Raw genomic sequence first — 17723 nt, 5'->3', positions numbered from 1 at the left:
TTGGTGAGAACTGAGGAACTGAAAGCCTGTGTGACAAATGTGGCCAGCAAAGAAAGGAAACCAAAGGTGACAAGAACCATCTCATCAGCACTCCTTTCTGGAAAAATGCTAGGGCACTGGCCGCAGGAAACTTTTTAGCTTCAAAGGTGGATTAGAGAATGATCACCCATTCCTCTGTGTTGCCTGTTGTGATTGTCTCTCCCTTTTTTCTCCTCTTCCTTCCTCTAACAAATGCAAATGCTGAGAGTCTACTCCATGCACAACACTGGAGTGGGAGGGGAGGCAGAAGAAGAGAGAGAGTGATTTAAAACAAGACAAAGGAAACAAACTTGAGCCAGGCATGGTGGTACACCTATGATCTCAGCACTTTGGAAGGCTGAGGTATGAGGATCTCAAGTTTGAGCCCAGCCTGGACAACTGAAAAACTTAGTGGAACCCTATCTCAAAATAAAAAAGCCCTAAGGATATATAACTCAGTGCAAAGGCCATGGTTCAATCTCCAGGACCACAAAAGAAAACAAAACATAAAACATGAAAGACAAATTCCAAGTTAGTGTCCCAAAATGCAGATGACAAAATAGAGAAACAATTCAGATATTATTAACAAGCTTAAAACTCCAGACCTGGAAAAACAAATCCTCTGCTGCTTAGTAAATATTTGTTGACTGGTGGGATGAGGGTCCATCATGTGCTAGCCACTGTGCTGGGAAGGCAGTGGGGAACACTGAGATAAATAGGACACAGTGTTCCCTCCAGAAGTTTATGGCAGGAAGCTGTGTATCTCATTCTATCCCCTCCCCAAAATCGGTGCTGCTAGATCTATCAACCTTGCTGTGTAATCTCTTCCTAACCTAAGGCCCAAGGTCTTGTTGGTTTAGCTAGGGCAGATCAGCTTCTGAGTGCCCAGTGTAGTGAAACAGGTTCTAAAGTGTTGTCAGCTCACATCTGGCCCCTAAAAGGACAGATTTGTCTCATGGAAATTTGTGAGGAGAGCACAGGGAGAGGAGAAAGGGAAAGAAGTGGAGCACAGAGACCATAACTCTTTTAAGATTGGATCTGCTCCTCAGAACAATCTTCTGAATTCAATGTGTAAAATGCAAAAGTTAAAATTTACTCCTGATGTGGTATTGGAGACATTTAGTCATTAGATCTAACCAACTACCTCCAGCTGAACATCTTTTCTAGGCACATGCGTCAATTTATATTTGCACTGGGGAGGGCATTACATAAATGCCTACATTACAGTGAGGTGAGCCTGCCTTTTGTCTTCTGAACCTTTCTTTTCTTGCTACTTTCATGTTGTAATTCTAGAAATCCAAAGTGAATGCTCTATAGAAGTTAAAAGAAGTACATGACCAGCAGTTCTACCTTACACAAAGCAAAAGGGATAAATGTGTGAATAAACTTGGCTGTGAGTTGCCAGAAGGGAGGTACACAGCTCCAAGTCATTGCAGTGTAACTGGAGCCTGAGTGCTTGGAGTGGGAGGCAAGGTGAGTTGAGGCCAAGTTATGAGAGTTCTCGGTTGGCACAGGGGGGCCATTTCCATGTAGGTATTCTTACTAACATGGCTTTTAAAATTTTATTTATTTATTTATTTATTTATTTATTTATTTATTTTATTTTATTTTCCTGTGGCTGCTGTGTGGACCATGGGCTGGAAAGATGGCAAGCTGATGCACGGATGAGAAACCATGAGCCCCGGATGAGAAACTATGAGCCCCGATAAAGGTAGAAGCAGAGAGATGGAAAAGAAGGGATGATTTTCAAAGAAAACACAATGCACTGTTTCCTCTGCAGCCCTGTTCAGTGAGCTGAATCTTTATTTCTAAAATGCACTCCAGTGTTTCAGAGGCAAGGAATTTTGTTTGCACTGTACATCTGATACAACATGCCCTACATGATCAGCTACAGATAAATAACATACAGGACCACAGCAGACTGCAGCACTGACCAGCACCCTGGGAGCTTGGATTTCCCTGCACTGAGATTCTCCCTTTGTCCAGGGTCAGCACAATACATGTATTTGTGGAAGGACAGAGTCCTTGTGGTAGAAAGTAGTATTTAATCATTTATGGGGAGCTAAAGGCCCACCAGCCCTTCAGGACTCCGAGGTTCCTATCACAGTTTCTCTCCTAAAATAGCTGACTTAATTCCATAATCAAGGCTTAATTTTATAGAAACTTAATTCCAGTCACATCTTCTACCTAGATTTTCTTTCTTGACACAGTTTTCTTTGCTGGCTACTATTATCAGTAAGTCTGGAGAGTCTAACAGTCACCAAAAACGATATTATAGGTGCACACGTTTTTCATAGTCCTCTTCCTTTTAAATCAGAAATTCTGTATAACATTTTCCATAAGTGAGCAAGAAAATCACTTCCTAGGTTTTTTTGCAACCCCTCTTTTTTAAACAACAGACCTTCCTCTTAGATTTACATCAGCATTTAGCTAACTTCCTGAACATTTCACCCATTTCCTGAACTTATTCTGAGGAAGGGAAAACATCCTCCTTCAGAAATAAATGCAAATAATCGCAGAGATTATTTCTATTAAATAAATAGTGTAAACACAATGGAATTTCCTGCAAGACATACATTGACCACAAACATTTCAACAAAAATCTATTTGTTATGATTCTATAAAACCCATCGTTTTTGCAGTTAGACTGAGGAATTATAACCATTTTGTAACTCAAGAGATATGTTACTCAAGAGGTAAGTTACAGGCTGTTGCCATACTTCCTCTTGTTAAAAATATTTTTACTGAGAAATTTGAACACCGGGAAAATTATCCTTTTGGGGGGTCAGCATTTTAAGTTGTTTCTTTTAAAACAAGATTCTCCTGACACCTAGTGGTGAATAGAGGAAGAGCAGCTTCAGGAGGGATAGCAATTTAATACAGTTGATTGTCCCCAGAAATTAGGTTTTATTTCATTTATGTTTTTGCTTAGGAGAAAACACTTCTTACCAGCACTTCTTAGTACCCCTGTTCCTAGGAATCCTGAGAAGTAATGACATGAAACATTCCCCTTATGCTTTTCTGGAGCCGTTTTCTCCTCCTGATTGACATTTCCTCTGCCAGCACCTCCTGCTATGGCTAACCTGGCTCTATTTTAAGAGTGAGTGCAAAATGTAAGGCTCTGAAGGGGAAACACATCAATATATTAAGAGAACGATTTTGAGAAAGACTCTTCCCGTTTAGCTCTCTTTTAGTGGAGAAGAGTAGTCCTCATGACATCTTATAGAAGTATTTTAGGCTGACTGCTTGTCATTTCTGAATGCTTTACAGGGGCTTCCTGTGTTGGTTAGTTTAATACTGGATGATTACTTACCTAGTTATTTGGACTGAAGCCAGAGAGTGCTGAACTATATATCCAGGCCTTTTTCAAATTTTATTTTGAGACAGGGTCTAAGTTGCCCAAGCAGACTTGCAATCCTGCCTCGGCCTCCTAAGTAGCTAAGAGTAAAAGCACACACCATCACATACTGGCAGCAGTGGCCAATGTTTCAAGAGAGTGGTGACAGGGTGTCCCTCTTCCACTCACTCCTACCTCTAACCCAAAAAGTCCACCAGGGGCAGATGGATATCTGGCCTCCTTGCCCAATCCCAAGAAAGGACTTTTTAATTCATCACACAGGTGGACATTCTTCTTTATGTCCAAACCTCTTGGTGTGATACCCATGATTCAGTTCTTCCCTTCTTCCCAGCTTCACCACCCCTCTTCTCATGCACACCCTATGCTCTAGCCAGCCCCCTGCCCACTGCTCGTGTCCTTATGCCTTTTCACCCTTCTCTGCCTTCGCAGATGCTGGTCCTCTCAACCAGAAGACTCTTATCCTCCATGTTCCTTCTGCTCACTCAAGTACCTGTGTAAGTGTTTTGTCTTCTAGGAGCCTCACGTGATCCCACTGAGCTGAAAGTGCCCTTTAGGTTACCACTAAATCCCGTCCAAACATCTGTAACTGCATGTGTCACGTGACATTAGTGTTGTTGTGTGTTTCTCTCCTAGACATCTCTGAGCATCTCAAGGAGAAGAACTGTTCCTGAGCCTAACACCTTGTCTTGTCCAGGTGCTCCACAAAGATTCACCAACACCCTGGCACACTGTAGTATTACCTTGCTCCACTGAGCTACAGTGTTTAGATAGAGCAGATTAAGTGTGGGCCAGATAGTTCAAGGGTAGAGTCAACAATCAGGGGAGTAGGTATTTAAAAATGTGCAGAACAATTTATTATCCCAAATGACCTCAGGTTTCACTCCCTCAGGAATAATTTCTAAGTTTGTCTGGTACTAACATTGTAGGATTCTATGGTTAAGGGAGCCATGATCTAAGACAGGGTGTTTAAACACCTGGAGAAATTGCAGGGAGCCTACAATTGTTAACAGAAATATTTTTAATATACATAGTTGTTTTTCTGGGGAGGTGGTCTGCACTTACCACAGAAGGGCTCTGTGGCCTCAGAAGATTGAATACCACTGGGTAAGAATCATTGGTCAAAATGATCCTCTCACCAGGTTGATAGGAGCATCTTGCATGCTGCGGGAAGGAGGTTTCTAATCCAGAAGATTTTCTTCTACCATCCTGTACAAGTCTTGGTCTGTGACTTGAAAATAGACCTTCATGGGCCAGGGATTTAGCTCAGTGGTTCCAACACCTGCCTTGCAAGCGCAAGGACCCTATTTCAATCTCCTGTACCAAAAAAAAAAAAATAGACCTTCATCAAGAAGACTTTTGGATATGTTCTGTGTGTACTGCATTAATGTAGCCCTCCTTGTGTTCAAGATTTAAGGTAAAGATATGATCAAAAACTCTTATCAGCTCAAGACTATGTACTTTTACCTAGATGTCCTTTTGCCTGCGATGCTTAGGTCAAGGACCCAGGGCTACTCTGGTAAAACTACCATATGATCCCTGCCCAGGCAGTACATACAGAAACCCCTGGGTAATTCCAGAAAACCTGCATGTGAAACACTGAAGAGTCTGGCACTCTGATCTGGGCCTGCAAATTGTTATGATGCTTTTCCTCGTTGATGGAAGATGTCATTTGCCAAGTGAATTGTGGCTGGCCAGTCCAGCTTCATGAGTGTGTAACCTGGTCAGTAATTCAGGACCCCATGCTTAGAAAGGCCTTGTATTTTCCTTCATGCTCTGCTGTTACTATTTTGAAATTTTTAATAATTTTAGAAAAAAAAGTTCCATATTTTTATTTCACACATGGTCCTACAAATTATGTTGCTGATTCTGAGTGGCTGCATACACTGGAAGAGGATCATGTAGTAGAACAGAAAGAGCATAAGCTTTGGAGTTGACAGGAGGAGGTTCAAATCCCTGTTCTATAACTTTTAATTATGTGAGCTTGGGTAAGTTGTTTAACCTCTCTGGGCTTCAATGTTTCTATATAAAAATAGTGATCATAATACATAATTTTTATGTTGTCAGGACAATTAAAATGTATGGGATACAATAATTGGTAGTGGTAAAGAATGATAACAATGATTTGGAAACAACTATTGAAGAAAAATATTAATGTGAAAGAAGAGGAAAACAAAACAAACCAACCAACCCTAAACCCTAATTTAATTTAAGGCTGGAAAGAATCCTAAAGAGAAGCTCCCATGTGGAGTTGCTTTGCCCTCTGTCCTTCCATAGCACTTTGAATAAAATACCCTTATATCACTTTAAAAAATTAAGTTATTTTCTCTTATGACACATCTATGCCCTCCATAATTTAGAGACCTGAAACAGGTACTGTGCCTATCCTTTAAAAATGTTTTTCAGCTGGGGTGGGGGGCGGTGGTGCATGCCTGTAATCTCAGCACTCGAGGCTGAGGCAAGAGGATTGCCACGAGTTGAGTTCAAAGCCTGCCTGGGCTACATAATGAGTTCAAGGCCAGCCTGAACTACTTAGCAAGACCGTGTCTCAAAAAACAAAAACCAAACAAACAAAAAACCCCAAACAAACAAACAAGCAAACAAGCAACAAACAAATACATTTTTCAGTTTCTAGCATAAGATCTATCACAAAGTAGATGCTTAATAAACATTTGTTGAAAGAATAAAGTAGTTCATTATTTTATGGTTGAAAAAGTTGAAAACTAGAGAATTTAGGTAATTTAATCAAGCTCACAAGCCTGTCCCTGGCAAACCGAGGATGGGAGTTCTTTCAGCCTTTTTTTTTTTTTTTTTTTGCAAGGGTTAGTTATTGCTGGGTCCCATGTAGACCCATTCCTTGAAGCTATTAAACACACTTCTTATTGGATGCTGAATCAGATTATCTGAGAAGTATCAGAGCCTTTACATTTGTGTGTATTTATTTGCTTCAAGTCAAAATCCAGGAAGGAAGAATGGCTGCTGGAGCTAGAATACACTCCTGACTGTTCCAGGGAACATCTTGAAAAAACCATCCATCAGATCACCCTTGCTAAGCACACAATCTGGGGACAGTTTAGGGCCCCTTTCTCCTTCCTCCAGTCCTCCCATTCAGGAGATTATCTGCTGTGATGCTGATGTCCCGAATGTGATTGATTACCCACCACTATCTTGGGGACCTGGGAGTGACCTTCTGCATGCATTTGTAAGAAATCAGCCTGGGGAAGGAAAAAAAAAAACTTGGAGGCATCCTCTAGTTGGCTGGAGATAAGGGGACCTCAGAGTATTTTTCACTAGCCTGGCAAAACAATCCAAACAATGAAAATATTCTGCTTCCAGGAGCTCAAAAGATTCTTCTTAGTACAGCTACTCAGTCACATGATAACAACCTTATGTAAGACAAATGTTTTTGTGAGTAGAGGAAAAAAGAAGAAAAGAGAGCCAGGCGTGGTGGCTCATGCCTGTGATCCCAGCACTCAGGAGGCTGAGGCAGGAGGATTGCCATAAGTTTAAGCCCAGCCTGAACTACATAGTGACACCCTGCTGAGAGAGAGAGAGAGAGAGAGAGAGAGAGAGAGAGAGAGAGAGAGAGAGAGAGAGTAAAAAGGAGGAGGGAGGAATGGAGGGGAATGAAAAGTGGAATGCAAGGAAAAAACCTCAAGAGTGAGTGAATATATCTGCAAAGAGATGTGAGACTAATATTTACCCAAATAATTCCAGGCACTAAATCAAATCATCATAGTGAATCAATCCAAGCAACCTTGCTAAACTCAGTTAGTGCAGTAATAATTCTTGTGCTCTGAACAAAGTAGTGGGATGCAGTGACTGACAGGGGTTTGCACCTTGACTCTGATGATAATTAACCACGTGACCGTGAATGTGTCACTGGAGTCCTGGGCCTCAGTTTTCCCATCCAGAAGTGGGAGAAATAAATGAAACAGGACATATGAAAGTAATTTGAAAAACAGAGTGTGACATAAGCAAACAGAGTCTCAAATTTACACTCAAGCTGAACCTATTTCACTTAAATCAAAACAGGCTTTGATCAGCTCTCCTTTTCATGGGCTTGGGAGAGTTTTCTACTTTGTTTTTCCTCCTCCAGAAGGAAGATCCTCTTCTGAGCTATAGTACATATTTTTATTCTCTGCTCTTTGTCTGTCAGCCAGTCTCTGCCTTTAAGGGTTGATTTTTGTGGCGGCGTCTGCTGGTGTGAGGTAGAACTCATCTGGCATATCAAAAATGAACAGGAGCACACACACGCACAGAGACACACAGCAACACAATCTGAGGTGGGCAACCAACTCACGCTCAGGCCATCTCATGATAGGCGAGGGCAGTGATGGAGAACCTGTGACACTCGTGCTGCAGCTGGGTGTTGTTATCATTGAAAGCTCGAAAGGGTTCGCCATCCCAGCCTCACTAAACCTCAGTTTTCCCCTTCCCTGTGGAAGCACTCCTTCCTTGTGTTGCTACCAGTAGGTAGCTGGGCAGATGCTCAGCTTGGCTCCTGGCATCTGTTCTGCCTATGTTGATCATCACCACTGTATCTTCTGTCCTAGAATTATGGTAGATGCGAAATATGCTAGACTTTCTCTTCTCCCTTCTTATCCTGGTCACATTTCCCTCATCTACATATCCTTCCATTGTCACCAGTAAAGCCTTGGATCTCAGAGTCTGAGATACTGCTTGAGAGCATTGTTCTGAAGTCTTCAGATAAGAAAAAAATTCTTATTTTATTATTGTGCACTATCTTGGGTGTCAGCAATGAAAACAGACTCTAGTTAACTTAAATAAAAGGGAACTTGTAGAGTAGGGAGAATTAATCTTAGAAATGGGTGGATATTAAGGGAGAATCAATGAATGCACCAGGACAATGAAGCACAATAGTAGCATCTTGGCAAGAGGACTGTGGTCAGCCTGCCAGCCCTGCTACTTTTGAAAAAACGATTTTTGGAGATTGCATGGATAACCACCCACCACTTCCACGTCCTTGTAGTCCTCTCCTGAGGGTCACAATTCAAAGGAGGCCCACCCTGTAGGCTGAGCCTGAATCGGTTGCCCATCCTCAGATTGTGTGTGTGTGTGTGTGTGTGTGTGTGTGTGTGTGTGTGTATGTGATGCTGACCACTTTCGAAGTGACAGGTGGGACCTGCATCACACCAACAGAAACCAGGGCAGAGATCAACCCTGAGGAAGACAGAGATTGGTTGACAGACACCAGAGAATAAAAATATCCACTGCCACTGGGAAGATCTTCAAGGGCCTGGTTCACGCAGGAATGTCTTCTCTCCGTGACTGAGGAGTTCAAGTACGGTGCCAGGCATTTAATATCCACTAGTGTGGACAGGAAGGATCTAGCTGTGTCCATTCATTCAAAGTGATTGTGAGAAAACAAAATAAACATTAAATTAAAATAAACAACTAGAGACTTATTAACATTAAAAATGCATTTAAAAAGTTGAATTCAGTTCAATAATGAGTGACCAGCTACTCATGAGGCTTTTGATTGATTTGACTGATTTCCGCACAGTTACTTTTCTAAACCTGTCTGCACTCAGAGGCCAATGCTTGCAGGCAGCCTACGTGTATTTCCCACATACTCTCAGCTCCCAGCTAGTTCTCCTGAACCCTGGGTGGCCCTGTGTCACTGATCATTAGGGTCCCTGCCTCAGGAACTGACAATCTGCTTCCTTTTTGCTATATCCTTCGAGCCCTAATTATTCAAAAAAATAAATTCAAGGCCCGAAGGCCAGCAGCTGAATGCATTTTTTTGTTTGGGAAAGCCCAATTTTCAGTAGAAAACTACCCCCAGAAAAAGCAGCTCCTGCCCCTCCTCCCTTTTGCCCCAAGGTCAAGTATTCTGATGAATCTCAGGAGTCACTGGATCCATTTCCTGACAAACTGTGACAAACCAACAAGAAGATCGTGATTAATTACCCTCAAGCCCTTCACTGCAAATAAGTCGGACTGCATCAGGGCAATTTTGGAGGTCCACTTCACTTCCAAAATTTGATATGGGTTAAGTTAGGCTCAGTCCTCACTTTTACAGAACTTCACATTTTGCATAAAGTCTATGGTTTGCATGAAACTTTCTACTTTGCTCCCATATTCATATTATTTGATTCCCATAATATGGCAACTGGGTACCATACCCTTTTCCTGGATTATTGAAATCACCTCCTATTTTTCTCCATATTCACTACTTTCTTAAAAAAATGAGGTAAACCTGACATACAATAAAGAACACACGTCTAGTCATTCCTTTTGTGAGCTTTGCCATCTGTATGCCCTGTGTAACTGCCATGTACAGGATATAAAACATTTCCATTGCCCCAGAACGTAAATTTTTCTTTGCAGTCAATGTCCCTTTCCCCCAAGCAACTACCTTCTGATTTCTATTATTATTGTGTATTTTTTGTACATGATTGCATTCATATCAATGGAAATCTATAGTGTAGAAATATTGGTGCCAGTTGTTTTTCACAGATTTAAGAATCATCCATGTTACAAGTATCAGGAATTCTTTTCCTTTTTCTTAGTGAGTGGTATCCCATGGTATAAATACACCACAATTTGCTAATTAACTCATCTTTTGATAGAAATTTTGGGATTTTTTTCAGCATAAATTTTGTTCCTATGAACGTGGCTGCTATAAAATTCTTATACAAATATTTTTGTGACCATATGTTTTCATTTAACTTGGCTAAATATCCAAGAATGAAGCTGCTGGGTCGAAGGGTAGGTGTATGTTTAACTTTATAAGAAACTGCCAGCCTTGCAAAGTGGTTTGTCAGATATGTGAGTTGTCAACATCCACTTTTGCTCCTTCCAGTCATTTCTCTTCATAGGCTCCGAGCATTCTATTCGAAACATAACCTTGATCCCAACACATTCCTGCTTCAGCCCCTTCAGTGGCTTCCCACTGCCCTTAGGATGAAGTCCAGACATTTTCAGCATAGCTTGGTCCTCTGCCCCCTCATTTGCTTTCAGCAACTGCTTCCCCTATCCCTTGACTCCTTGCTTTCTGTACTCCAATCATCCTGTATTTGTTTTTGCATCTTGAATGGGAAACTCTTTCCCTACCAGGGAAGTTGTTCTGGACAGCCCTTCATCACCCATCTGCCTCTTTGCTTATTTGTTCTTCCAGTTCCAATTTAAAAGTTACTTCTGAAGGGGCACCTTCCAGTCTCCATAGATTAAATTATTTCTCCTATTGTCCATTCCTATAGGACCCTGGGCTTCTCCTTTCTAACATTTATCACATTGTTGTTATTTTTTAAATTATGTGTTTATTTCAATTTTTGAATAGGCTATAGATTCACTCAGATCAAAAATTCTCAAAAGATACTCTGTTGATAGTATTAGTCATACCCTTGTCCATGTCATTTGCCTAGTTTCCCACCCCATGTTCAAAACACAAAAAGGATCGCCTTAATATTAGAGCTTTTCTTTTCATAGATTTTGTTATGCCTATACAACATTATATATAGATATATAAATATCCACACTGTAAGTATATACACACAAACATGTACATATACTACACTATTACAAATGTCATCTACTACATTCTATTATTTCATTATATTAGTACATGCTAGGATATAATGAGTGTGATTACTAATATTATTAGTAATTAGTAATATGAATTTTATTCAGTGTTCTACCCTTTGCTTTTTCTACTCATGGATATATCTTGGCAATTTTCCATTTAGAATTCAGCTGCCTCACTCTCTGTTGCTGATAACCAGTGCCATGGCCCACTCTATGGAGAGTCCAAGCTGTACTGATTGCCACTTACATTGTCTTTTAATCTTTTCCTATTATAAACAATGCTACAATGATAACAATAATATACATGTTGCATCTTACGATGTGAGAACATTTGAAGGATAATTCCTAGAGACCAATTTGTTGAACAAAGTGCATATAAATTTATATTTTAGAAAGTATTGGAACATCACTTTCCAGGGGGTTGTATCATTTTTTATTCCCACCTCCAATGTATAAATGTACCTGTTTCCCCTCAGCCTCACCCATATGTGTTGAGAATGTTTGGATGCTTAGACATCTCAGAGATATTTCTATTATTATATTATTTCTAATATTATTTGTATAGTTAGTTTTTAAAAAATGAAAATCCACTCTCTATTTTGGGATAAAAGTTAAACTATCCTGTAAATTTTTCATGTTGTTATAGAGCAATAGGAATAAAATTAGGAACACCCACTCCCAGCTCCAAAGAAATCACACATGCTTTAGCAAAAGGTCATTGTTATTTAGTTTACTTGTTTACTTTCGTTGTTATTTGTCCTGATTTTCTATAATTTACTAAATCATCACTGGGAAACCCAGTGGTTGGGATAACACATAATTATGCTCAAGTCTGGTTAGGAAAGTGGATTTTATTTTATACCCCTCATGGGCCAGCCATAATTTGAGTTGTAATATGTAGGTTCTTTTTGGTTATCATTGCAAAAGAAGTCATTAATTTTTTTTTTTTGAGACAGGGTCTCACCATGTGTTTCAGGCTGGTCTTGAACACACTAGGTAGCCCAATGTAGCCTAGAACGTGTGGCAATCCTCCTGACTCAGCCTCCCAAGTGCTAGGATTACAAATGTGTACTACCATGACCAACTTAAATTCTTAAAGCCTTTAAATCTCTTGGAAAAAGCAAACCAGGAGACTGATATGATCTGGACTTGGTTGGGTGGATAACATTTACCCTAGGAATCTGGCTGATATGCTGCTGTTCATATTGAAATAACCAACCCTGTTCTGGTCAGCAAGTTCTTTACCAGCCTAGCAGCCAATGATTCATAATACTTTTCCATGAAGTGTGGCTCACAAACCTCCAGCTGCCTGAAAAATTTGTTGTCCTCTTGCTCAATGCAACCTTAAAACCACAAATTCCAAAGACACAGCTGGCACTTGAAGATCCAAGGTGGTTGGTTTGCCCCAGACACACTAAGCTGCTACAGACCAGCAGTGATTATAATTTTCCTTGGCACTGCCTTAGCTAGCTACCAGGTCTTGTAGGAAACACACTGGGGACATAACCAACTGGTAAACCATAAAGAATGTACTTCATCTCCAGGGAAATGATGCAAGGTACTGAGGGAGGGGAGGAGCTGCCTGTTGCTGCCACTTCCACGTGTCCTGAAAACCCTCAGCCTCAGTGTAGTTTAAATTTGAACTTCTCATAATAGGAGCTGAGGATCTGGTAGGATTTGTGTTTCTAAGTGCCTGGCATGTGGTATATATCCAATATATCTATTGATATACTAATAAAATATATGTATCCTATATAAATACATATGAAATATGCAGTATATCTATGTCTTAATATATTAAGAATATACATTATATGTTAATTTATACATTTGTTAAATTAATGGAAAATCTAAATGATGACCAAAGAGTTTAAGTGATTTAAGGACATGAAGCTTATATCTGGAAACTTCCTGGACCATATACAGTAGACTTTCTATTAGTCTCTGCAGTCGCACAATCTTGGGTAGTCCAGAAAGTGAAAGGAAAAGATGTTACTAGAGCAGGAAGATAATATCTTAACTCTGCCTTGCTACCAGTAGTACTGTTGAAATAACTTATGATGTCATGCATCTATTTAATGTCAACTGGAAAATGCCTGGCCCAGGACCTCATAATTCTGTGATAAGAACATGGCCTTAAGCTCAATTGGACCTAGGTATGAATTTCAGCTCAGACATTTGCTGTGAGGTTGTTTCCTCCCTAAGATGCAGTTAAAGTGAGAGGAAAATACCTACCTGTATTAGAAACCCTGAGGTATATACTTAGCCCTGATTCTTTTCCTCTGTCCATTCTCTTTCTTGTTTGTATTATGTGGCTCCAGGCCTCTGACAGAGCTGACTAGGCTGATGGTGAACCAACCCAAGCTGGGTCAGTCAGAAAACTCAAAAAGAATTTGAGAATAGAATCCAGAGGCTCTGTTAATTCTTGGTCTGGGAGGTGGGGTGAGACTATGTCTGGTAGCCCTATCTGGCTACTTGTTCAAGGTTGAGGGACCTTGATAAGTAGACTCCCCTTTCCTCATTAAGGGATGGAAGAAATTATGGCAGAGGAGTAGCAACACGTCAGCTTTGTGTAGATAAATATGGTCAAGCATAGCAATGCTGATCTATAATGAAACAGATTTTTTGTGAACAACCCTGAATAGCTGGAGGCTGTCCTGCATAGATGGAGGGAGGGAGAGAGATTGATGGCTGAAGGCCTCCAAAAGAGAAAGGGAGGGAAGAATGCTGAACTATGAATGCCTGGACCTTTTTCCAAATTTATCAGTCAAAATCTAGAAGTGTAACTCAAATGGAGATCTTTGTACTGGGAAACAAGGCAGCTCACCTTAACATGGAAGTGCAGAGAGGCGCAGGATGGAGAGATGGTACACCCTTGAGAAGTAGCTCCAATCAGGGTTCTGACTTTCCAGCTTCTGCTTTTCAGGTCTCTTATGAAGCCTGGCTGTATGTCTTACATGTGAGCTCCTTCAGGTACATCACCTTCTTTATAATGCTGGTCCCCCTTTATTAAACTCTTCATGTGGTTCCTGCTACTGGTAAACAACACCCTTTATTAAGACTCTATGTTAGAAAGTTTCTGTGAATTTTAACAAGGTAAATGGTGGACTCAATATATATTCAATTTTATTTGTTTATTAATAGGAAACGGGATGAGGCAAAGCTCCAGGCCTCAATCACTCAAATAATTTCCCATTTGAACATGACACCAAGCAAACCCCAAAGTTCAAAAATTTCTACTTGAAGGTCAAACAACCATCAAAGTAGTATATTTGCCTTCAAAACATTGCTAATGACAGGTTTGTCATAGGGTGAGAAAACAGGTTAGGTTAGTAGCTAGAGGCTGACATACTTAGATAATAATTCAGGTTCCAACTCCTCTAAGCTGGAAAGTCTTATGGAAGTCTTCACCTCTGTGAGTCTGATTTTCTCAGCTTTAAAATAAAAACCTAGTTTGAGTGGTTGGTGCAAACACTAAACATGCTGCCAGCCTGCAGTAAGTATTCAGAAAGATAGTCATTGTAATGCTCTTAACAAACCCAAGAAGGGCAAAAGGACCCTCCTTTCTGACAATGACAGCTGCATGCCTGATTTGGTTTTCTTTTTTGCCTTGATTTCCTGGGAGTTCAGAATCAAATTTGAAACTCAAACAACCCTATTACTGTTAAAGTTGGCATACTTGTAAAACTTTTTCCTTGCTCTTCATTTTCTACTGCTGAAGCTTGTCAACCAATGAGAGGAAGCTTATCAACCTGACCAGACCCAGGAATATACAGACACACACACACACACACACACACACACACACACCCCACATAAACTTTAGCTAAACATTTATTTCTCAAGGCAATGCTCACTTGGATAATTTCTTGCCAAGAGAAAATATAAATCACTTTTCAGTCCAGATCCATGGGCTTTATAAACCAGTCCAAGAGAAATTTAATCTGGGTCTAAATAACAGAAACCAGGCAGTCAGCCAGGAAATTTTTGTTTTGTGTTTTAAGAGAAATGCAACATAGTCCCTGTCAAGCAGTGAGCAAGCACAGCCACACTCCACTAAGAGCTAAGCCTAGCAAAGGGTTAAGGCAACTTGGTGTGCTGTGTTACGGGAGGGCTTTTGAAAGGTCATCTCCCCTAGGTGACTTAATAATTTCAAAACATGCTAAGGAATGAACACCGAACCCCTGCATCCAGGATACTGGTTCTAGAAGTGTCACAGATCAGAAGTGCCAGGGGAGGGGTGAGGGTGGGGAGGCTAGGAGCGAGAGGGTAGCTGAGAGGATGAGCTGGATCCAGACTGAAGAGGGAGGGAAGTTCGAACCTTTCCCTGGGGGTTTGGGGAGGTCTTGGAGATTTTCAAAGGATGGTATTGTCTTTCTTACTTTTCAGTTCAACATTGTTGAACTAGGAGCCAGGAGCTTTCTCAAAGTCATATAATCACTATAACATCACTTGAAGGAAAGTTTTATTACTTTTCATTTCCAGTTGAGTAAACTGAGACTTTTGAGAGCAATTGACTTGCCTAGGATTACATAGCTAAGTGGAACCAAGACTTGAACCCGGGTCTAAGGGCCTTCAAGGCCAGTTATTGCATTTTCCAGTTTGGCTCTGAGGCAAAGGCAGTATCTTATTTGTTCTTCTTTGTTTATCCTATTCCTCACTCCCTGATCCCTGCTTTCCAAAATTTAGTAGAGTATGGTAGGTTGAAAGAGCCAAACATGACCTCACTATTTTTTCTCTCCAGCAGGTCCTGGAAATGGTTGTAGGAGCTGGCAAAATAAATGCACTTTGGGGCCAGAGGCTCTTTCCTCCCCTCTGAGTGCATTGCCTTTCCTCTCCGGTTCTCTGGGAGAGGAATTTTGCCCATGGGAGCTGTCTCAGGTGCCGAGCGTTCCCCTGACCTTTCTGTGCCTCCCTAGCACACATTCCTGCATCTAAATCAGAGCTGGTCAATGTTTCACTCCACCTCCCATCTGATCCTCCCAGCCCTATCTTCTGAGGCTAGTGAACAATTAACTACCAGCAGTCCCTGCTTGCCTGGCTCTTGATCTCCTCTTCTTAGAAGCCCCTCAATCCTTTACTGCTGGGTGTCAATGATCTACCAACACTGGCAAGCACCCAGGCTGCCTCTCCAGTCTTCAAGGAACCTCTTGCATACAATATTATAATGACTGCAGTGATAACATGAGTCTTCTAAACAAGGAAATGCACTTTATGGGACAATCACCTATGTGACTTGGATAATTCTCATGACTGGACAAGTCGGGGAAAGATTCCAGTCTCGCTGTCACTTATTAGATAGGTCACCTTAGCCAAGTCTCTTACCTTCTGTGGGTCTTTTTTTTTCATTTATAAAATGAGGAGAGCTGTTCTTCCCTCTTACACATATTGTACAGTCAATCCCAATTCATATAAAACTGTTTGACCTACAGCAGCGATTTAATCAGTATTCTGTAAGAAATATAGCCTAAAGTTTATAAAATCCTAGACTGCTCTAACTGGAAGTGACACACTTGTACATCTTTTATAAGTGAGGAGGCCCAGAGAAAGAAGTCTGGGATATATTCAGTAGAAATTTCTGCCAGTTGGTAGTGTAGTCTAGTTCATTTCTGCCTAGTAGAAATATAATGTGTAAATTGTACATTAAAAATATCTAATAATTTAAAAGCATCTAGTAATCACATTTTTTAAAAGTAGAAGGATACTAGGTGTTGTGCATACCTGTAATCCCACCTGAGCTTCAGCTCAGGAGACTGAAACAGGAGGATCACAATTTCAAAACCAGCCTGGGCAACTTAGCAAGACCTTGTCTCCAAAAAAAAAAAAAATAAACAAAATTAAATAAATAAATAAATAAATAAACAAAAGGGGCTGAGGATGTAGCTGTAGCTCATTGGTAGAGTGCCCGGGGTTCAATCCCTAGTACTGCAAATGTGAGGGGGGGGAACTAGGCTAAATTAACTTCAATAACATATTTTATTTACCCAGATGTATGCAATATTGTAATTTCAACATATAATCAATATCAAATTATTAACTAAATATTTAAAATTATTAATAAAATTTTTATACTAAATCTTCAAAATCTGATGTGTTTTTCATATTTAAAGAAAAACTAATTTAAACTAGCTACATTTCAAGTGCTTAATGTTTAATAGTCACCTGTGGCTAGCAGCTACAGTACAGGTCTAGTTTACTTCAAGTCAGTAAACATGTGTACATGCACTGTTTATGTGTGCGGGCACTGTGGTGGCTACAGGGGTGTGAAGATGAACAAACTACAGGAATAACTGAGCAGTTCTGCAAATCGCATGCTGTAGCCCAACACTGCTGGACTACTCATCCACAAGTGGTTGAAGTCAAGAAGAAAATTTTTCAGGGAAAATTTCTTTATCTCCTAGGCATTTTCTTTGCTTCAAGGAATAGAAAAGTGTTCATTTTTAAGGAACTATGGTGACCAGGTATTGTGCTCTGCCCTTGGCAGTATAATCTGATTTAATCCTCAAGTGATTAGGGGAGTACCTTATATTGCCCACTTTAAAGAGAAGGAAATAAAGGACCAGAGAGGTAAAGTGATTGGTTAAGGCCATACAATTTACCAGACAAGGGGCTAGAACTCAATTTCAGAAGCTAATCATGTTTGATTTGGTCAGTGTTGCCAGATGAAGATGTAGGAGAGAAAACTATTTCTTGACCATTGTTATGTTTGCCTGTTTATAAACATTCCCAAATCTTTCTGAATAATGTGAGTGGAGGTTTATTCTAAAAACAACTTTCCCAAGTGCCTAATGGTCCCCTT

At 40.4% G+C, this 17723-nt stretch overlaps 1 long non-coding RNA gene across 2 annotated transcripts; it reads right to left on the bottom strand.

The window, feature by feature from the left end:
- Window positions 1-2868: 2868 nt before the first annotated feature.
- LOC147827848 (uncharacterized) lies at window positions 2869-16737 on the bottom strand. Of its 2 annotated transcripts, none has more exons than XR_015451597.1 (3): window positions 16646-16737; window positions 13752-13959; window positions 2869-4690 (listed from the first exon to the last, which is right to left on the bottom strand). It is a non-coding gene; the product is annotated as an uncharacterized LOC147827848 (long non-coding RNA). The 2 variants fall into 2 exon arrangements; XR_015451598.1 differs by having other exon boundaries at window positions 13752-13956.
- Between the last annotated feature and the right edge of the window lie 986 nt (window positions 16738-17723).

The sequence above is a fragment of the Heterocephalus glaber genome, unplaced genomic scaffold (genome assembly GCF_053883595.1).
Source record: "Heterocephalus glaber isolate CG9 unplaced genomic scaffold, H.glaber_assembly_v1.0 deba00001429, whole genome shotgun sequence".
Lineage (NCBI taxonomy): Eukaryota > Metazoa > Chordata > Mammalia > Rodentia > Bathyergidae > Heterocephalus > Heterocephalus glaber.
This window is presented reverse-complemented; position numbering and strand designations above follow the sequence as displayed.